Below are 22,683 nucleotides of genomic sequence, written 5' to 3' on the forward strand. Positions count from 1 at the left end.
CATTTGCTCACAGAGTATTTATTTCATTTTAATTTACGATAAATACGAGTGCATGAAAATCACCAAGCATGAGGGTTTAATACGACTGCTTTTGACCACAGACACGAGTGTGACTATTAACTAGTCTAAATGAGGATGCAAATTAGCAACATTTAGTCATGCGCGAATAGACTGCAGGGCAATGAGGCAGATACAAATGCTAATTGGTTATCCTATATATACACACAATTTAAACTACTTTCACGAATTGGCTAACTTGAAAACAATTACACGTCCATAACACCAACATTTAATGACTACGAGTCGACTAAATGACAGATTCAGTCGACTACACCGTGGAAATGTAACCCGTAGACGAATGTGTGACTAAAATTCCAAAGGTGGTCATGGACTAAACGAAGCAAAAAGCACAATGCTCACTAAATAAACACTGGCGCCTTTCTCCTCTCCAGCTCTACATAAGCTGAATGAAACCAATTGACCCCCCCCCCCACACACACACCATGCACCCTCCCGGCACCCTCACGCAATTCGACGTGTCCACAATCTGGGGCCATGACTTGTCTTTAGTTTCGTCTCGTTCGTTCTGTTTCATCCGCACTGTCACTCTTCTGTCGACGGGACAGCGAGCGAGCATGCACAAGGAGCCTATTCTTTTTGCCCCGGGTTCGTATATGAATTAACGCAAATAATATTCCCGAACAAATGTTCTCAGAGTCACTTATTGGTGTCACAGCACGCCCATAATCACTCTTCGTGATGACCGCAACTGTCACAGAACGTTGCCGCTGTTTCGATTCGTCGGTTTCAATACCGTTTTGTTACCCATGTCGCCTGGTAGACTGCAGCAAGCACTTGACTAGGAGCCTCAGCAAATGCGAGAACTAATGACGTAGGAGGTATTCCGGGTATATTATCCGGGTCGGTGATCCGGACAAATCCGGCTGAATGAATAAAAACGTATTTTAACTAACACCTTTCACTCCATGTCATTGGCTGTGGCCCACTGCTGTAATCCCGCAGTGTGGAGGCAGCGAGGGCCGGTGGATCACGAAAATGTTGTGAAACTCCCCTGAGGCGTTGAGGTGTCATACCCTGGCTCGCCAGGAGACGGACGGAGATGTTGACAGTGCTGGATTAAGCGAGTGTGGGGCCTGTAAAATATGTTATAAAGGGGCCATAAATAAAAAAAAGACATAAATATTAAAACACAAATGTTTAACTTGCATAGTAAAGTAATTGTATGTTTTCATTTGTTATACAGCCAGATAATACGACAAATCGCTAACCTTAAACACCCAGTCGTTCATAATACTTGAAGGCAATATAGTACTATAGTAATAGAGCAAGTGCAGAATCACTGAACCGGAATTGATAGCTTGAAAGCATTTAGCGCGGGGTTCTTGATTGGGCCCGTGTCTACATATGAAGCTACTTTTGCTACTAGGATAATCCGGCATTGGATACTGAGCAGCAAATGTGGAGCTCACCTGGTCCACCTGTACGTGACGGTGTTGCGTGAGTTTTCTCCGGGTGTTCCGGTTTCCTTCCCACGTTTATTAACGCTGATTGGAAAAATATAACACCGTGATATAGAAGAACGCAGACCTCGGGCAATTGTTGACACCAACTCACCGCGTGGCTGGTGCCTTCCCTCATCTCTGGATTATCGCGCCTCTGATATCGTTCTCTGCCTACGAGAGCGAGCGAATCCTGTACGCGATATTAGTTGAAATTAATACTCCCGTTCACCACGGAGTGTCTCAGGTTACCAGGTTACCTTTAAAAGGCTACACATTCACACAGAAGAGCGGGCGGGTCAATCAATCTGTTCATTTCCATTCCGCGTGAATTGCAAGACGGTCAAAACGCATGAACACACATAATATCAAGCAAAAACACGTTGCAAGTGGGTATGCCGGAGGTTGCAAGATGCGTGAGTGTGGGAGTGAGTGTGGAAGAGCCAGCGGCTTTGCGTGCACACATATGGGAGTGCAAGTGTTGCACACTGGTGGGAGAGAGATGGAGAGGATGGATGAGAGTCCGGGAATGCAATAACGTGAGCGTGTCAGCTGTGTGAGTGCGTGGGCAAGTGAATGTGTGTGAATGTGTGTGTATGTGTGTGTGCGTGCGGTGTGTAAACATTGCCACTAGGGATACAAAGGCGGTCGGGCGTGGTGCTGGCCACCCACCCCCTCGTGTACCGTTCCGACCTTCATAGGTGCTGGCTAACAACACTTACCCCTACAGTCTGTTAAGGCTACACGGGGAATCTTTGTTTTTGTTGTGTATGTGTGTGGGGAGCGATAGTGTAGCGGTTAGCGCGCTGCGCTATGAACCCAACGACCCGGGTTCGATTCCCGCTCACGGCCAACACCAGTGACGATTATCTGAAGCGGTCCTGGGCCTCCCCTAGGTCGACTCAGCCTCAAATGAGTGCCTGGTGCGGTGTGCAAAGGGGCAGAGGTGTGGACTCGAGTCATGTGACTTGGACTCGAGTCAGACTCGAGTCATGAATTTGATGACTTCAGACTCGACTTGGACTTGCATAACAATGACTTTGTCCCACCTCTGAGGTGTGGACTCGAGTCATGTGACTTGGACTCGAGTCAGACTCGAGTCATGAATTTGATGACTTCAGACTCGACTTGGACTTGCATAACAATGACTTTGTCCCACCTCTGCAAAGGGGCCGTCCATAAATGACGTCACGCGATTTTGGACGATTTTTTACCCCCCTCCACTCGTCACACAGCGCCACAAAAGGTCAGATCAAATATGACGTCACAGAGCTCTCCCCCCCCCCCCCCAAAACCATATTTCCATTTTGAAAATAAAACATGCTTCAAATCGCTTTAAACTATTGTCATTGTAGTGCGTATTTAATGTGGCGCTGCACTCTGATGTTGTAAGAGAAAACATTTATTAAAAAGGAGGCGTTGGAAAGCTTAAATTTCGCATAAAATGCACTTGAAAATATTCAACGTCTAATTAAAACTGCAGATGTTCAGATTATATTGAAATTATCTTATAATAATCAAATATTAAAAGTAATTATAACTATTAAAAAAATACTTTGAACTTTGTAGTAGAACGAAGCAAAATGGAGAGTACAATTATAACAATCACATATTCATTCCACAGATGAAAATCCCTGGTAGAATCATTAGAATCAAAATGTTTAATAACAATCATTTAAAAAAAATTCTAAATGTATGCTTCTTCATTCCCCCATGGAGAAGCAAAATTCTCCTTCATGGAATAAATAAAAGGTGACCTTAGTAAATTTAAATAATCAAATAGTTAATAATTAAAATTAATACAAATTTGTGTTATAACAATTCTATATTTATTTAAAGCTGCGTATTTTGATGTGACGTCACGTTTCCCCCCCCCCCCCCCCTCGTCACACATCGTCACAAATGTCTGACCCCCCCCCCCCCAGGTGCATGACGTCATTTATGGACGGCCCCAAACATCGCCACTGGGGAGACAAAGGCAGTCGGGCGTGGTGCTGGCCACCCACCCCCTCGTGTACCCTTCCGGCCTTCATAGGTGCTCGCTAACAGCACTTGCCCCTACAGTCTGTTAAGGCTATACACGGGGGATCGTTGATCTTTGTGTGCGTGCGTGCGACAGCAAGGAATGAACGCAGGCGTGAACGTGGCAAAATTAGTGAGCATGTTGACACATTCTATCTCCTGGACACCTGTGAAAAAGAGCTTTATAGGTCATCGGATTCCTCCAGTACAAATACATATTCTGATTCATCATGCGGGGATTACTTTACTAAGCAATCATCGCCCCCTACTGACAGCTCAGTAAACATGCAACGTAGGGCCAACATTGGCATGCGGTTGGAATCGTTGGACCAACATTGCTCCAGAAACGTTCCATATTTAGTAGAAGACCAACGCGCACCCCGTAGGTCCGGTGCTGATGTGACCTTGCTGCCGCACAGGGACAGCTGCCACTGGTGAAGTTGGGAGAGGTTGACCTTCGACTTGTTCCAGATAAGATTTTAGGCGCTTCGAGTTTCTGGGGCATAGAAGCGCAGAATGTGTGACTGTACACACAACGATTATGATTGTTATTGTTGCAAGATAATTGATCGAGCATGCAGGTGAGCACGCGAGCGTGCAGGTGAGCACGCACGTAAGCGTCAATACGGGAACGCGTGTATCGATCGGCGTGGGTGAGTGGGTGAACGGGCGAGCGAAGGAATGGGGGGGAGGTGAGCCAGTGAGTGAGCGTGGATGGGGCTGAGCGTGGATACGGGTGAACGAGGGAGACGGTGAGCGAGAGGGTGAGCGTGGATGCTGGTGAGCGGGTGAGCGTGGATACGGGTGAGCGGGTGAGCACTTTGGGGTGCTCGTGCGGATGGGCGAGCACGTAAGCGGCAAAACGAACCGTGGTGCAGGAGAGAAAGCGAACATTTCTCCGGGCTGTTACTACGGGATGAATAAGCAAACGTGCATGCATGCGGGAGAGTCGAGTGAGGGTTCAAGGCTATTTACGAGGGATGTTTTTTGTGTTTTGTGTCTCTGCACGGGGGGTGGAGCGAGCGACTGAGGATGCGAGTATTACAGCTACAGGGCGCGTGGGATACTGAGAGCGTTTTCGGAAACTCACCTGTCCAATAACTCACTTGCCATCTTTCATGGCCACCGCTCCCCACAAGCGTTAGCCAAGTGATCATCAAGAGACAGCTTTAGCCAGATCACATACTGCGTATGTTGAATGACAACTAACGTATCACACATTAAATGTTAAATTGCAAGAACAAAAATAATTCACGGTTTTAAACTGCATGCATACAAATCCAGTTTCACGTGCAAGGTAGATTGTTGTTGTTGTTGCATCGCAAAATCGTGAGGTGGCAGCGGCACGGGCAGGCCTTCATCCAGCAGTGGATCGGCCATGTCTGATGCATGATTCATGCATACAATACCTTCCTGGCATATCCAGCTTAGTATAGGAGTAGGAAAACACCGTAACAAGAGCCATTTTTTATTCTGTTAAACATATATTTCAAGAGCCGCAATCCACAGTTTGCTGTTTCGGAGACGGTGGATCCTTAATAAATAACGTCATGAAGCAGTTCTTTAAAGAGCCGCATGCGGCTCCGAAGCCGCAGGTTTTGCAGACTTCCTGAGCTAGAATATCCCCCATTTCTGTTCAGTATTGCCACTTGGGATCCACAATCAAGACCCAAGACTAGCAGAGACATCCGCATTTAAGGGCAACCCTCTGGGGTCCAGCTAATGCCTGGCTTAGGCTGCCTGCCATTGTGTTTGAAGATGCCCTCTGGACGTAATGCCCTCTTAAGTGCTTTGTATTCCCCTCTCATGCCCCACGGACCTCCTCAGAACTCAGTACAGTTCACCGGTGTGTGGTTGTAATTACTGGTGAAACGTCGTACTCAGATTGTAAATGTTTGTTGCTTTGCTCTCCAACACACCAGTGTGCTGTACTAGAAACGAATTGGCACGTTCGGTTTACGTGACAAACCTTACTAGTTGGCTGTTTCGGGTGGAGGCGGGTTTAAAGACACATTTGTATATGGATGCGTTCTAACCCAAAAAAAACCTTTATTATGAACGTAGCCCTTGTTTAGGACTGAGCTCAGAACGACCTTGGCTGAACTTCTGGCTTATTTTGAACACGTAGGCTTTCGCAACCAATATCATCCATAATACAGGTGTTTTGGGTTAGATAGCATAAATATAAATGTGACTTCAAACCTGCCTCCACCCGACACAGCCAATTAGTAAGGTTTGTCACGTAAACAGAACATGTCAATTCGTCACTAGTACAGCACTAACCGGTGTGTTGGAGAGCCAAGCCACAACATTTACAACCTGAGTACGACGTTTCATCAGTAATTACAACTACAGTAGCTTCATCAGGCGGCAGCCAGATTTGTACCAGATTTATATATTTACGCGATCTAACCCAAAAAACTTGTATTATGGATTAGTTTCATCGTCTGAATTTTTAACATATCGTATCTGCTGGCAATCAGTTTAATCAGACGAGTTAGTGAAACGCAGCAAAATTGGACGTGAAATAAGCGGTCTTCCGCCAGACGAGGTTACTAATTGTGATTATTGTGGGTTTACTCTCCAACACACCGGCGTGCTGCAGTTGTAACGAATGTGGCACGTTTTGTTTAGGCGACAAACTTTACTAATTGGCTGTGTCGGGTGGTAGCGGGTTTTAACGACACATTCATATTCACGCGATCTAACTCCAAAACCCGCTGTTATGGATAATATTGGTCGCTAAACCCTCCTGCTACGTGTTAAAAGGACGAAGTTGTTTCGTAATTTGTTTCCACACCTCCAGTCCTGTAAAATAACCCCCAGGACCCACACCGCGTAGGGAGAATGAGGTCTTCATCCAGCAGTATTTTACATGTGCTGTAAAAAAAAATCCCCGCATGTTATTGTCCGCGAAAAGAATCGATTTTAATCACGGAATGATTACGGGGCTTGAAACTGAAGCCCTGGGGCCACGGTTATTGACACAGATGCACTTCACCCCGTCTCCAGCAGAGAGCGAACGCACACAGGGTCAGAGGCTTGCGCGGCGTTCTCTTGTTGTTTTAAGTGGCTCATACCCAACCAGAACTAACAACAGTAACACGTTTTTCAAAAGCCATATCTGTGAAATGTTATACAATTGTCGTACTGCATGGCTGCCTGACGTTAAGTTCGGAGGCATATAAATAAAAAATAAGCAAGCGAAAAAAATTAAAAAAAGTCAGCTCTCCCCGACGGGGAATTGAACCCCGGTCTCCCGCGTGACAGGCGGGGATACTAACCACTATACTATCGAGGACCAGCTACACCAACACCGCAGATGTAGCCTTTTAAACATAGACACCGCGAATTTACGACGAATATTTTAATGTTTAGGCGATATTGGCAGTGGTGGTATATGCGCACAAATAACATAAAGTTAGCGATAATGTGTTCCTTGCCGAGTCCACAACAGGGGCCAACGTTGTACTGTACTCTGCTGCCCACGTCTATGCTCCCCGCCTTCACAAACTCGCACGGTTCACGAGGTGTGGATACCCCCCCCCCACTCCCTACGATCCCACTGCGTGTTTGAGGCCCTCATCCAGCAGTGGATTGACATGTAAACTATTAAAACGCTATTAAACTAAACTATGTTTTATTGTACCGGGTAAGGCGCGTGTTCCCTAATACACAATCTCTCATTATTAGTGCTCTCTTTCAGATGACAGCTCAATTGGTGTATCATCAAGTGGAAATGTAGACCAAGAACATACTCTAAACGCGTGATGTTGATTCTAAATGTGAGGGGAATATCCGGAGAACCCGGTGACACATTCACGCGACCACGGGGAGAGAGACACCGCAAACTCCAAATATACAGCAGGCATCGTCAGGGTCGAGATCAAACCCACGACCTCCTGTAGACCAGGCGAGGTGGTTAACATCTCCTAGTCACCGTGATGACGATGATGATGAGAGACACCGCAGACTCCAAATATACAGCAGCAGGCATCGTCAGGGTCGAGATCGAACCCACGGGGCATAATGCTCCTGGGCATAATGATATGGGGGGAGGTGGGAGTATTGGGGCACTATTAAAACACTGTACGTCACATTTCTGAGTGATGGTAGTGTATAAAGCTGGGAGTAAAATAATGCAAATATGGATATGACTGTAAAACTGTAAAGCAGCTAAAGTTTAACTTGGTTAATTACATCCGTCCAATGATTGCTCAATTTGAAACCATCCTCTCGGTTGAAGTTATGTCTATGTTGTTTATCTGGATGGCTTCATGGACAAATTTTGGTAGTATCCAGGAGGCTTGCAGAGTACCTTGGTATCGGATAACACAATGTCATGAGAACTCGCAGTGTTATAACAGTGGTCAGCTACGGCCAAAGAATTCGTCCTACCGTGTTTTAAATCTGACTTGTGCTCGCGAATGCAATCAGATATATGTTGTTTCGTTTCCCAGATATAACAGTCACCACAAATGCAACTCAGTTTGCAGACACTGGGGTACTATAAGTCAGGAATGACATCCTTTACGGATGGGATCAGATCACGGATTTTGTGTACTGTACTGAAACGGACCTGGATCTTGTGTTTGTTTAGAATTTTGGAAATCTTTTCGGTAACGCCTGCTATGTATGGCAACGTGATGGTTTTGATCGGAGTCTCAAGGGGTTGATAATTGTTTTTTTACCCTTTTATCTGGCAACAAAACTGACACTTTTTTTTACAAGGAGTCATGTTTGCATTGACCACAATACCTGCAGTCATAATGCAAACAAAAAACATAACTCTGATAATGTATGCACTGTCCTTGAAGTTGATTGGTCCACACCCGAGACAGCTTTCCTTAGAGCCTAGTCTCACATGGTGTTGGCGTCATCTGGTCCAACACCATGTGAGACTATGTTCTAAGGAAAGCTGTCTCGGGTGTGGACCAATCAACTTCAAGGACAGTGCATACATTATCAGAGTTATGTTTTTTGTTTGCATTATGACTGCAGGTATTGTGGTCAATGCAAACATGACTCCTTGTAAAAAAAGGTGTCAGTTTTGTTGCCAGATAGAAGGGTAAAAAAACAACTATCATATTTTTTACTGGCAAATGAGGTTCCAATGGTGTCTCAAGGGGTTGTTTCACCATGGTGGTAGAAACAGCTTTGCGGATAGAATATCCATTCATCTTAAGGGACAGGTGTACATGTTCCAATTCACTGGTCAGGTGGTGTTCGTCAGAGATGCAGTGGGCCCTATGGTATAGTGTTTTGATGAGGGAATTATTTTGTGCCGGATGGTGGTGGGAATCAGGCTTCATGTAGGAATCTGTGTGGGTGGCCTTCCTGTAAACAGAATGTCACAAAGAGCCATCGGGCCTCTCAAACAGAACATCCAATAATGGTAGCTTGCCATCTTAATCCACTTCCATGGTAAATTTGATGGATGGGTGTCTGGAATTGATGTGGTCTAGGAATTGGTTCAATGCTGGGAGGCCATGTGGACAAATGACAAAAGTATCATCCGCATATCTCTTCCACAGGGAAGGACGAAGGGTGGATGTCTGGATGGCGTCTGTCTCAAATTTCTCCATGAAAACATTGGCTATCACTGGTGACAAGGGGGAACCCATAGGGGTACCCTCATTTTGTTTGTAGAAGGTACCATTCCAGGTGAAGTACGTGTTGGTGAGGCAGTGCCTAACCAGCGCAGGGACATCCGGGTTCAGTCCATGTTGGACTAAGTCTTCAATTATTGTTATGGTGTCTGGCACTGGATCCTTGGTGAATAGAGAAACCACATCAAAACTGACGAGGACATCATCAGGGGACAGTAAAATGTCCTTGACTAGAGGGACCAAGTGAGTGCTCTGTACATCGGGCTACTGTTACAGCAGATGTTCAGTCGACGCACTTTATATCGAGACTAGTTCACCGAGTTTTAATTGTGTTTTAAGATCAGAATAAACGTACTTTTTGAATAACCAGTCAGAATGGATAAAACGGTCAGGTATAACTGTTTGTACATAGCTGTGTGTTAAAATAGGCCGTTATTTAATCGGCGTGGATTAAATATCGGCCGTTCTATAGGATTCGGCGGGGGGGGGCGTCAAGCGTACGTACGCAGGTGGGGGGGGGTGTAAAAAGTCCGCGTGCGTACAGGAAGGAGGTCAAGTTTTGGACGGATTTTTGCGTACATACTAAATGGATGGCCCCTAATGACTTGGGTTAAATATATATTTTCACCCCAACCTATGATGTGTTAGTATGCACTTCCCATGCTAGCCAGTAGGGGGGGCAGCATGAATACAGCACGCTCTGGAGGACCGCACAATGGATTGACGAATGAATAATTTGTGCCAATGAGAAAGCACGGATGCAACATCGACGATTAAACAGTTTTAAAAATCCAAGGAAAATATTTATTTAGAGAGCTTCTCGAGCAAACATTGGTGGTTGTGATAGACTTTAAGTAAAATAAAAGTCCAGCTCTCCCCGACGGGGAATTGAACCCCGGTCTCCCGCGTGACAGGCGGGGATACTAACCACTATACTATCGAGGACCAGCTGGCATCACCTCTGAAAAATAATCTAATGATGTCTGCATTGTTCAGATCGGAAGTGCATGGAGAAAGGACAATAAACTAAACACAAGAAGCAGTTGTAAACAATTGAGCCTTCAATCGAAATTACTTAAAATTGCCAATCTCCAGTGACTTCCAAAATTTCGGAATTGAGAGCGTTCCTGATTCGTGCAGAAGTGCCTTACAATTCGCTAGCCCTCTCAGCCACTCCTCGATAGTATAGTGGTTAGTATCCCCGCCTGTCACGCGGGAGACCGGGGTTCAATTCCCCGTCGGGGAGAGCTGTAATTTTTATTTTTCATCATTGTTTCCACTGAATCCAAATTTGAAGTTTTCGTGACTGCAGGGATCAATACTATTTGTTTCTTTCGGCAAAGTCACGTAGGTATAAAATAAAATAAATTGTGTTGCGCCCGAAACGTCGTGATTTAATTTATTTTATTTTATACCTACGTGACTTTAGCCAAAGAACCCAATAGTATGTTTCCACTGAGTTTCATCAAGCGTAACATTTGCTGTGGGTCTCAAAACACCTGTCAGTATTATACCCAGCATATAATCACGTGTAATCTCACTTTATTACATGTGATTATTAGTTGGGTCTACTATTGTTCATTTGTTCAGGTTATAAATGATTTACTTATGATTGCCGATTCTCGTGCATTGGCTATCTTGGTACTTCTGGATCTTAGTGCTGCTTCTGACACTGTTGATATGTTTACGTTGTTATATCATCTTGAGCCTTCTGTGGACATCTCAGTGACTGCGTGATGCAGCCGCCGCGAAGCCGCTCTGCGGGCGCCCCATCTACGACCTCGCCACCACCAAGCGACAGGGCCGACACAGCTTCCCCCTCACTACCCCCCACATAAACACACCCTCACACATTCCCCCCCCCCCCATAGAGCTCCGAGGGGAGGTCACTTGGCCGACAGGTTTTCGGCCAGAAGCCCTCTCATAGGGATAATCTTCACGGTTTCCTGCGGCCAGGAAATTGGGCGATCTCCCCCGATGCTAACTCGCACCGAGGCGCTGTGACTTGGGTTGAGATTACATGGTTACGGCGGGGCTATCCAGCCACCGTGGTTAAAACGCACCCCCACACACGGATCGGCAGGCAGGTAGGGGGGCGCAGCCACGAATGGCGGGAAGCCAGGGTGGGCGTCTGATTGGCATCGCGAATGTGCTTGTGGGCGGCCGCCGGCGCAGCAGTCAGCGGTGGGCCCTTTGTTATGGAAACCGGGACGTAGACGGCGATGCAGAGTGCGAGTACTGCGGCGCAAGCCTAGCAATCTGATTGGCCGAGAAGGCCCTCGGATCAGCGACGGCTTCCTTTGATGTGGGTTAACCATAAAAGGGGGACGCAGAAAGGTAAAAGCTTCTTGCTCCTAAAGTCAGCCCTCGGGGACGGTTTTCAGTTCGGCCACTCGAACGTCCGTGCGACTCGTCGAGGTGTGCCGAGAGGACGAGCCCGCCGGAGCGCCGTACGCATCGAACTGTGAGTAAGAGGGAAAGAGCGTAGTGGGATTTAGTCTAAAAACCGAAGCAGCTTAGAGCCCATCAAACTAGATAAATCGGGTACAGACCATCGGGAAATAGTCCTACTGACTCAACAGTGGTTCACAGTCGGCCAGTAAACAGGACCCTGTGGGGTGGGCTGGTAGGAACGAATAACCAAAGAATATAAACATAATGTATTATTACACTTATTTAGCCAGGAAAGCCGCACTGAGTCAAAAGGTTTTTGTAGGGTCCTGCCAAGTGTTTGCAGTAGGGGGCGATGTTGCTACACCTAATCGCACGATACGAAGGGAGAGATTGAGGCCTAGTTGTAGGCTTTAGGCCTAGCTGTATGCTTTAGGGCGCTGTGAGTTAATTTTTAATTTAAATGTTTTAATGATTTATGTAAAAGCTTTAATTTTAAATGTTTCTATTTAAAAACATAAGGGAATGTAACATTGTTAAACATTAACTCCCTTTCACACATGCGGGGGTACGATACGAAGGGAGACTTTCAGGCCTAGTTCTAGGCTTTAGGCCTAGTTGTAGGCTTTAGGGCGCTGTGAGTTTTTTTATTTAATTTCAAAGTTTTAATTAAAAGCTATCTCAGCAAATTATTAGGGCGCTGTGAGTTTTTTATTTAATTTCAAAGTTTTAATTAAAAGCTATCTCAGGGAATTATAAGGGAATGTTACACGTGTTTAGCCAGGAAAGCCTCATTAATTTAAATGTTTTAATTAAAAGCTATCTGAGGGAATTATAAGGGAATGTTACACTTGTTTAGCCAGGATAGCGTCACTGAGTCTAAAGGTTTTTGTAGGGTCATGCCAAGTGTTTGCAGTAGGGGGCGATGTTGCTACACGGACGGACGGACGGACGGACAAACGGACGGACGATATAATCTATTGGTGTCTGGTCCACTTCGTTCCTACCAGTATAAATCATTAATAACTAATCACAGCCTCGTGTGGTTTCGACGAGCGTATGAAAGCACGTGGTGATTTGTGTATGTACGCTCACAGCGTGTGTGGTCGGTGCTCCACGGGTGTGCGCTTCATCTTGCTGCTGCGGACCCCCGAACTTCGTACGGACTAACTCCCTTGCGAACGCCCGTCTCACAGCCCGTCACTCGCCCTCCGACCCCTGACCCCCTGTTCAGAGCATGTGATTGCTGCACGGGGCTGTGTGAGGGGAGGAGTCGCGTGTGATTGGCGGAGAGGCAACGGAGTGTTTACAGGCGGCCGTGAGCCGGCAACGAGCCATGCCCCTCTCGCGGACTCGCGGGGGTGCGACCCAAGGAGGAGAGCCGGCGGGCGACAGCCCTTATCCCGCGAGTGATGGGCACAGTGGCGGCAGCAGCTGTTCACACACGAGTGAGGGATCGGGGGACGGCGGAACCCCTGCGGCCGGCGCCCAGCAGGGAGAGGCCTTGGGGGCCAGCGGCACCTGTGAATAATAATCTAATGATATCTGCATTGTTCAGATCCGAAGTGCGTGGAGAAAGGACTATAAACTAAACACAAGAATCAGTTGTAAAGAATTGAGATTTCCATCGAGATTACTTAAAATTGCCAATCTCCAGTGGCCTCCATAATATCGGAAGGGATATCGTTCCAGTTTGGTGCAGAAGTGCCTTACAATTCACCACCGATCTCAGCCACTCCTCGATAGTATAGTGGTTAGTATCCCCGCCTGTCACGCGGGAGACCGGGGTTCAATTCCCCGTCGGGGAGAGCTGGACTTTTTATTTTTCATCATTGTTTCCACTGAGTCAAAATTTGAAGTTTTCGTGACTGCAGGGATCAATACTATTTGTTTCTTTCGGCAAAGTCACGTAGGTATAAAATAAAATGAATTGTGTTGCGCCCAAAACGTCGTGATTTAATTTATTTTATTTTATACCTACGTGACTTTAGCCATATAACCAAATAGTATGTTTCCACTGAGTTTCATCAACCGTAACATTTGCTGTGTGTCTCAAAACACCTGTCAGTATTATACCCAGCATATAATCACATGTAATCTCACTTTATTACATGTGATTATTAGCTGGGTGTACTATTGTTCATTTGTTTAGGTTATAAATGATTTACTTATGATTGCCGATTCTGGTGCTTTGGCTATCATGATACTTCTGTAGGACTCGTACTGACGCGATAACTTCTTTGTCTTTCTCGTTCCTTTATTACGCATATAGTTCACATTTCCGACAGCATCACTCAATGTTCCTCCATGCTCTTCAATACACAACTCTCCATCGACCTCACTCAATGTCCCTCCGTTTGCTTGCTCCGCTGCTTCGCTCGCTCTCTCTCTCTCTCCACCAAGCTCCGTTACACCGTTGCTTCGCTACGCTGTACTCGCTCCACTTGCTACTCTGTCCGTACTCTCTATATCCACTGCTACCGTATACTGTATTCTCTTTGTCCACTGCTACCTTATACTATACACTCTTATCCACTGCTACCTTATACTATACACTCTTATCCACTGCTACCTTATACTATACACTCTTATCCACTGCTACCTTATACTATACACTCTTGTCCCAGGCACCAACTCCAACTGCAACTCCCACACTCACAACGACTCCCGTATCTCCATACGCTCTCTGCCTTTATCCCCAATTAATTATGTCATCCCCCGCTTCGCTACTCGCCACCAGGCCCCCAGCCTCACGTAATGCTGTTATCGTAGACACCCCGGCGCCAGTCTTCAACCACTCACCCTCTTGACCAATCACCCGCCAGCGTCCTCAGTTACCCCTAACATCTGCAGTGTCCCTTAATTACCTCACCCCCTTAATTGGCGCAACAACAGCTGTATCGCGCGCCCTGCTCCCTGTGTCCCCGTTCGCCCTTACTGTCCGCCGCACGTCCGTATCACAACCAAACGCGTGACGCGTGTTATCTCAAGTCCTACACTTCTGGATCTTAGTGCTGCTTCTGACACTGTTGATACGTTTACGTTGTTAAATCGTCTTGAGCCTTCTGTGGACATCTCAGCGACTGCTGCTATTTGTTGGCTCATGCCATACAACAAAGAGCAGTCTGTCTCAACGGGAGACTGCTCACCTGGTCACGGCTTAGTGTCCTTAGGGGTTGCTCGGGGCTCTTGTTTGGGTGCTCTGTTGTTACTTAATGTTAATAGCTCAGCTTATTTGAGAGTATATTGAGTATTTTGAGTACATTGATTATATTGATGTAGTTTATACTTAGTTTTTACACATCGGTTTATTGTTTGGTAGTAGGGTAGAAGCAGTTATTTAGCGTCAAAATGCTAAATTCCTCTCTTGATATGTAAACTCATTTGTCAAGGCTCTCTCCTCATCCCACCCAGCTTAAAAATACGCTGTCAAGCTCAGCAGTGTTCATTGGGACGCTGTCTTTCCGACAGCTCTGTTCTTCACCTGAGGACGGCTGCTTGTGTTGTTGCCAAAACGTCGTGAGAATTTTATTTGATTATGTTTTATTTGTATTATTGTATTATTTCCCTTCTACGTGACTGTGCCGAAAGAACCAAGAATAGGAATGTTTTTTCCTGAATTTTCAATATTTTTTCAGAGCCCCAGGTGACATTAGCAGGATTATGGTTCAATAATATCTGAAGGGAGAGCGTTCCAGATGTCTGCAGAAGTGCCTTACAATTTGTTACATCTCGCAGCCACTCCTCGATAGTATAGTGGTTAGTATCCCCGCCTGTCACGCGGGAGACCGGGGTTCAATTCCCCGTCGGGGAGAGCTGGACTTTTTATTTTTCATCATTGTTTCCACTGAATCAAAATTTGAAGTTTTCGTGACTGCAGGGATCACTACTATTTGTTTCTTTCGGCAAAGTCACGTAGGTATAAAATAAAATAAATTGCGTTGCGCCGAAACGTCGTGATTTAATTTATTTTATTTTATACCTACGTGACTTTAGCCAAATAACCAAATAGTATGTTTCCACTGAGTTTCATCAACCGCAACATTTGCTGTGTGTCTCAAAACACCTGTCAGTATTATACCCAGCATATAATCACATGTAATCTCACTTTATTACATGTGATTATTAGCTGGGTGTACTATTGTTCATTTGTTTAGGTTATAAATGATTTACTTATGATTGCCGATTCTGGTGCTTTGGCTATCATGGTACTTCTGTAGGACTCGTACTGACGCGACAACTTCTTTGTCTTTCTCGTTCCTTTATTACGCATATAGTTCACATTTCCGACAGCATCACTCAATGTTCCTCCATGCTCTTCAATACACAACTCTCCATCGACCTCACTCAATGTCCCTCCGTTTGCTCGCTCCGCTGCTTCGCTCGCTCTCTCTCTCTCCACCAAGCTCCGTTACACCGTTGCATCGCTACGCTGTACTCGCTCCATCCTTGCTACGCTGTCCGTACTCTCTATATCCACTGCTACCGTATACTGTATTCTCTTTGTCCACTGCTACCTTATACTATACACTCTTATCCACTGCTACCTTATACTATACACTCCTATCCACTGCTACCTTATACTATACACTCTTATCCACTGCTACCTTATACTATACACTCTTGTCCCAGGCACAAACTCCAACTGCAACTCCCACACTCACAACGACTCCCGTATCTCCATACGCTCTCTGCCTTTATCCCCAATTAATTATGTCATCCCCTGCTTTGCTACTCGCCACCATGCCCCCAGCCTCACGTGATGCTGTTATCGTAGACACCCCGGCGCCAGTCTTCAACCACTCACCCTCTCGACCAATCACCCGCCAGCGTCCTCAGTTACCCCTAACACCTGCAGTGTCCCTTAATTACCTCACCCCCTTAATTGGCACAACAACAGCTGTATCGCGCGCCCTGCTCCCTATGTCCCTGTTCGCCCTTACTGTCCGCCGCACGTCCGTATCACAACCAAACGCGTGACGCGTATTATCTCAAGTCCTACACTTCTGGATCTTAGTGCTGCTTCTGACACTGTTGATACGTTTACGTTGTTAAATCGTCTTGACTGCTGCTATTTGTTGGCTCATGCCATACAACAAAGAGCAGTCTGTCTCAACGGGCGACTGCTCACCTGGTCACGGCTTAGTGTCCTTAGGGGTTGCTCGGGGCTCTTGTTTAGGTCCTCTGTTGTTACTTAATGTTAATAGCTCAGCTTATTTGAGAGTATATTGAGTATTTTGAGTACATTGATTATATTGATGTAGTTTATACTTAGTTTTTTCACATCTGTTTATTGTTTGGTAGTAGGGTAGAAGCAGTAATGTAGCGTCAATATGCTACATTCCTCTCTTGATATGTAAACTCCTTTGTCAAGGCTCTCTCCTCCTCCCACCCAGCTTAAAAATACGCTGTCAAGCTCAGCAGTGTTCATTGGGACGCTGTCTTTCCGACAGCTCTGTTCTTCACCTGAGGACGGCTGCTTGTGTTGTGGCCAAAACGTCGTGAGAATTTTATTTGATTATGTTTTATTTTTATTATTGTATTATTTCCCTTCTACGTGACTGTACCGAAAGAACCAAGAATATGAATGTTTTTTTCTTGAATTTTCAATATTTATTCAGAGCCCCAGGTGACATTAGCAAGATTATGGTTCAATAATATCTGAAGGGAGAGCGTTCCAGATGTCTGCAGAAGTGCCTTACAATTTGTTACAGCTCGCAGCCACTCCTCGATAGTATAGTGGTTAGTATCCCCGCCTGTCACGCGGGAGACCGGGGTTCAATTCCCCGTCGGGGAGAGCAGGTGCTTTTTACAATTTTTTATTATAATTTTTTTCCACTCACGTTTATTATTATTAATGAAGTCTTCCTGTTCACTTCTGTCACATGATTTCCACCAATAATTAAATAAGCAGTGGGTCTCAAAACACCTGTCAGTTTTATACCCAGCATATAATCACATGTAATCTCACTTTATTACATGTGATTATATGATGGGTATACTATTGTTAATTTGTTTAGGTTATAAATGATTTACTTATTGCCGATTCTGGTGCATTGGCTATCTTGGTACTTCTGGATCTGAGTGCTGCTTCTGACACTGTTGATGCGTTTACGTTGTTAAATCGTCTTGAGCCTTCTGTGGACATCTCAGGGACTGCTGCTATCTGTTGGCTCATGCCATACAACAAAGAGCAGTCTGTCTCAACGGGTGACTGCTCACCTGACCACGGCTTAGTGTCTTCAGGGGTTGCTCGCGGCTCTTGTTTGGGCCCTCTGTTGTTCAGCCTGTATTTGCTACCGCTTGGCCACAGTTTTTCGTCTTCATGGCTTAAATCTACACTTTTATACTCACGACTAACAGATTTATTTGAAGACTATATCTGACTCCAAAGTTGTAGTTTCCGTACTATATCACGTTGTCTTGCTAAGGTCAAGTCGTGGATGCATCTAAACTTTCTTAAATTAAATTGTGGTAAGAGAGAGATTATGTTTTTGAGATCTGCCCATCAAGTGCGTTCATTTTTCTGGTTTTAGTGTGGCCATGTACGGGAGTGTGAGGTCAGAAACGTGGTTGTTATCCTAGAACCCAGTTTGACATTTGAAGCTCACGTATGTAATATTACCCACATCTAGTGCTGTTCCTTACTGGTGCCAAGAGACTGGTGCATGCCTTTATATCATCTAGGTTGGATTACTACAATGCCTTGCTTGAATGGGGCCTGGACCTCCACTAGGTTGACTCGGCCTCAAATGAGTACCTGGTGCAGTGTGTGAACAATGCCAGTGGGGATACAAAGGCAGCCGGGCGTGGCGCTGGCCACTCACCCCATTGTGTGCTGTGCCGGCCTTGATATGAGCTGGTAACTAACAGCACTTGCCCCAACAGTCTGTTAAGGCTATTCGGGGGATCTTTGCCTTTGTGCAATTGTGGTGACTCATTGCCCCTCTTTCCGACGACGAACTAGCATCAGGACTCAATGTAAGTGAATATATAAGTGTTTTTTTTATTTACTAGACAGTGTTACATGCAAATGTACAATTTTTTACAATGCTTCCCTTTTTTGTTGAATGGAAACACATTTTATAACAATGACCGTACGGCCATTTGAATATAGTGCATTACTGTGGTCCAACTTACGAAGGGGTCTCAGGAACGAATTGGTTTCGTAACCCGAGGAGTGCCGGTAATTTAACAATGTTTAATCTTAAATTTTCAACATTTATTCGGATCCCCAGGTGACATTAGCATGATTAGGGTTCAATAATATCTTAAGGGGAGAGCGTTCCAGATGTCTGCAGAACTGCCTTACACTATGCCAACGCTTGCAGCCATTCCTCGATAGTATAGTGGTTAGTATCCCCGCCTGTCACGCGGGAGACCGGGGTTCAATTCCCCGTCGGGGAGATCAGGTGCATTTTTTAATTATAATTTTTTTCCACTCACGTTTATTATTATTAATGAAGTCTTCCTGTTCACTTCTGTCACATGATTTCCACCAATAATTAAATAAGCAGTGGGTCTCAAAACACCTGTCAGTTTTATACCCAGCATATAATCACATGTAATCTCACTTTATTACATGTGATTATATGATGGATATACTATTCTTAATTATGGAGCTTTCGTGACTGCAGGAATTATTCTTTAGTTCTTTCGGTTAAGTCACGTCTAAAGATAAAATAATAAATTCAAATAAAAGCATATTACGACGTTTCGATGATGATTGCTTGTGTTGCAATCGAAACGTCGTAATATGCTTTTATTTTAATTTATTATTTTATCTTTAGACGTGACTTAACCGAAAGAACCAAAGGGTATACTATTGTTAATTTGTTTAGGTTATAAATGATTTACTTATTTCCGATTCTGGTGCATTGGCTATCTTGGTACTTCTGGATCTGAGTGGTGCTTCTGACACTGTTGATGCGTTTACGTTGTTAAATCGTCTTGAGCCTTCTGTGGACATCTCAGGGACTGCTGCTATCTGTTGGCTCATGCCATACAACAAAGAGCAGTCTGTCTCAACGGGCGACTGCTCACCTGACCACGGCTTAGTGTCTTCAGGGGTTGCTCGGAGCTCTTGTTTGGGCCCTCTGTTGTTCAGCCTGTATTTGCTACCGCTTGGCCACAGTTTTTCGTCTTCATGGCTTAAATCTACACTTTTATACTCACGACTAACAGATTTATCTGAAGACTATAACTGACTCCAAAGTTGTAGTTTCCGTACTATATCACGTTGTCTTGCTAAGGTCAAGTCGTGGATGCATCTAAACTTTCTTAAATTAAATTGTGGTAAGAGAGAGATTATGTTTTTGAGATCTCCCCATCAAGTGCGTTCATTTTTCTGGTTTTCGTGTGGCCATGTACGGGAGGGTGAGGTCAGAAACGTGGGGGCTATCCTCGACCCCAGTTTTACATTTGAAGCTCACGTATGTAATATTACCCACATCTAGTGCTGTTCCTTACTGGTCCTGAGAGGCTGGTGCATGCCTTTATATCATCTAGGTTGGATTAAATTTCGATTTAAAGCTTTCGTGACTGCAGGGATTCATCTTCTTGGTTCTTTCGGTAAAGTCACGTAGAAGGGAAGTAATAAAATAATAAAAATAAAACATGATAAAATAATTCTCACGACGTTTCGGCCACAACGCAAGCAGCCGTCTTCAGGTGAAGAATGAAACACTACCAAGCTTGGAGCGTATATATAAGCTGGGTTGGAGGTGGAAGAAGAGCGCCTTGACAAAATAATTTGCATATCAAGAGGAATTTAGCATATTTATGGGAAATGCGTAGGAGGTGGGCGGGGGGGTTTCAAAGTCATATTATGCCCATGCATTATGCAGGATTAGCAGCATCAAAGGGAGGGGGTAGGGGGTAGCATTAACAAAGGGCGAGAATGTTAATAGTATGTAGAAGCCACGAAACATGTCAATGGGAGAGCGGTGTAATTAGATCCCCAGCGGAGCAAATAATGCATTCCCTGTGGAGAACACAAGATACACAGTCAATGCCGGTGAGTGGACTGCGGTCTGAAAGTTACCGTAAACGTGAACAACAATCAGTTAAGATCCTAAATGGTTTATTACGTCCTTCCAATGATTGCTGAGCCAGAATCCATCTTCTCGGTTGAAATTGTCTCTGTGTTTGTATATGTGGATCGCCTCATGAACGAATCTCTCATGATAGCCAGATGGCTTGCAGAGAACCTCTGTCTTGGAGAAGTCAATGTCATGTGAGCCCACTGAATTGTAACAGTGATCTGCCACGGCTGAGGCGTTTGTCCTACCGTGTTTCAGGTCTGCTTTATGTTCGGACCGCCTCCGTGAACACACTTCGTCACAAATGTCTGACCCCCCTCCCCCCCTAGGTGCGTGACGTCATTTATGGACGGCCCCTATGACTGACACTCTATCTGGTGCATTGGCTATCTTGGTGCTTCTGGATCTTAGTGCTGCTTTTGATACTGTTGATACGTTCACGTTGTTAAATCGTCTTGAGCCTTCTGTGGACATCTCAGTGACTGCTGCTATCTGTTGGCTCATGCCATACAACAAAGAGCAGTCCGTCTCATCGGGCGACTGCTCACCTGGTCACGGCTTAGTGTCCTTAGGGGTGGCTCGGGGCTCTAGTTTGGGCCCTCTGTTGTTCAACCTGTATTTGCTACCGCTTGGCCACAGTTTTTCGTCTTCATGGCTTAAATCTACACTTTTATACTCACTACTCACAGATTTATCTTAAGACTATGACTGACATCAAAGTTGTAGTTTCCGTACTATATCACGTTGTCTTGCTGAGGTCAAGTCGTGGATGCACCTTAACCTTCTTAAATTAAATTGTGGTATCGAGAGATTATGTTTTACTGGTAGGAACCTCCTGGTTACACCAGCCCACAGGGGATTATTGTGTCCGTCGTGCAGGGAGGGGCTGGGTGGGGAGGGGCTGGGTGGGGAGGGTAGGGTGGGCAGGGGCTGGGTGGGGAGGGTGGGGAGGGGCTGGGTGGGGAGGGTGGGGAGGGGCTGGGTGGGGAGGGTGGGGCTGGGTGGGGGGTGGGAGGGGTGGGGCTGGGTGGGGTGGGGCTGGGTGGGGAGGGGCTGGTCACCCCGTGGAGCTCTTATAAAACTCAATGTTTAACCTACACCACGCCGCCGTTGACCCTGGCCATTGACCGAGCAACCCAACGTTCCTACCAGCTCCCTCCGCAGGCATGTGTTTGAGCTCTCCCCATCAAGTGCGTTCATTTTTTTGGTTTAACTATGAGTGTGAGGTCAGAAACTTGGGTGTTATCCTAGACCCCAGTTTGACATTTGAAGCTCACGTACGTAATATTACCCACATCTAGTGCTGTTCCTTACTGGTGCCGAGAGGCTGGTGCATGCCTTTATATCATCTAGGTTGGATTACTACAATGCCTTGCTTGAATGGGACCTGGGCCTCCACTAGGTCGACTCGGCCTCAAATGAGTACCTGGTGCGGTGTGCAAACAATGCCAGTGGGGAGACAAAGGCGGCCGGGCGTGGCGCTGGCCACTCACCCCCTCGTGTGCCGTGCCGGCCTTGATATGAGCTGGTAACTAACAGCACTTGCCCCAACAGTCCGTTAAGGCTATGCAGGGAATCTTTGTCTTTGTGCAATTGTGGTGACTCATTGCCCCTCTTCCAACGACGAACTAGCATCAAGCCTCAATGTAAGTTAAAATATAAGTGTTTTATTTTTATTTACTATACAGTGTTACAGTAAGGGAAAAAGTATTTGATCCCCTGCTGATTTTGTACGTTTGCCCAATGACAAGATATGATCAGTCTATAATTTTAATGGTAGGTTTATTTGAACAGTGATAGACAGAATAACAACAACAAAATCCAGAAAAACGCATGTCAAAAATGTTATAAATTGATTTGCATTTTAATGAGGAAAATAAGTATTTGACCCCCTCTCAATCAGAACGATTTCTGGCTCCCAGGTGTCTTTTATACAGGTAACAAGCTGAGATTAAGAGCACACTCTTAAAGGGAGTGCTCCTAATCTCAGCCTGTTACCTGTATAAAAGACACCTGTTCACAGAAGCAATCAATCAATCAGATTCCAAACTTTCCACCATGGCCAAGACCAAAGAGCTCTCCAAGGATGTCAGGGACAAG

The 22,683-nt window shown here is 45.5% G+C and overlaps 7 non-coding genes across 7 annotated transcripts; 5 read left to right on the forward strand and 2 right to left on the reverse strand.

Annotated features, from left to right (window-relative positions):
- Nucleotides 1–6,771: 6,771 nt before the first annotated feature.
- Nucleotides 6,772–6,843, reverse strand: TRNAD-GUC (transfer RNA aspartic acid (anticodon GUC)). Its single transcript has one exon. It is a non-coding gene; the product is annotated as a tRNA-Asp (tRNA).
- Nucleotides 6,844–10,024: 3,181 nt separating this feature from the next.
- TRNAD-GUC (transfer RNA aspartic acid (anticodon GUC)) lies at nucleotides 10,025–10,096 on the reverse strand. Its single transcript has one exon. It is a non-coding gene; the product is annotated as a tRNA-Asp (tRNA).
- A 229-nt stretch (nucleotides 10,097–10,325) lies between these two features.
- TRNAD-GUC (transfer RNA aspartic acid (anticodon GUC)) lies at nucleotides 10,326–10,397 on the forward strand. Its single transcript has one exon. It is a non-coding gene; the product is annotated as a tRNA-Asp (tRNA).
- A 2,881-nt stretch (nucleotides 10,398–13,278) lies between these two features.
- TRNAD-GUC (transfer RNA aspartic acid (anticodon GUC)) lies at nucleotides 13,279–13,350 on the forward strand. The gene has a single exon. It is a non-coding gene; the product is annotated as a tRNA-Asp (tRNA).
- Nucleotides 13,351–15,284: 1,934 nt separating this feature from the next.
- TRNAD-GUC (transfer RNA aspartic acid (anticodon GUC)) lies at nucleotides 15,285–15,356 on the forward strand. Its single transcript has one exon. It is a non-coding gene; the product is annotated as a tRNA-Asp (tRNA).
- A 1,911-nt stretch (nucleotides 15,357–17,267) lies between these two features.
- Nucleotides 17,268–17,339, forward strand: TRNAD-GUC (transfer RNA aspartic acid (anticodon GUC)). Its single transcript has one exon. It is a non-coding gene; the product is annotated as a tRNA-Asp (tRNA).
- Nucleotides 17,340–18,877: 1,538 nt separating this feature from the next.
- TRNAD-GUC (transfer RNA aspartic acid (anticodon GUC)) lies at nucleotides 18,878–18,949 on the forward strand. The gene has a single exon. It is a non-coding gene; the product is annotated as a tRNA-Asp (tRNA).
- The last annotated feature ends 3,734 nt before the right edge of the window (nucleotides 18,950–22,683 follow it).

Source organism: Lethenteron reissneri, chromosome 6 (genome assembly GCF_015708825.2).
Source record: "Lethenteron reissneri isolate LAM-NWPU_2019-01 chromosome 6, ASM1570882v1, whole genome shotgun sequence".
Lineage (NCBI taxonomy): Eukaryota > Metazoa > Chordata > Hyperoartia > Petromyzontiformes > Petromyzontidae > Lethenteron > Lethenteron reissneri.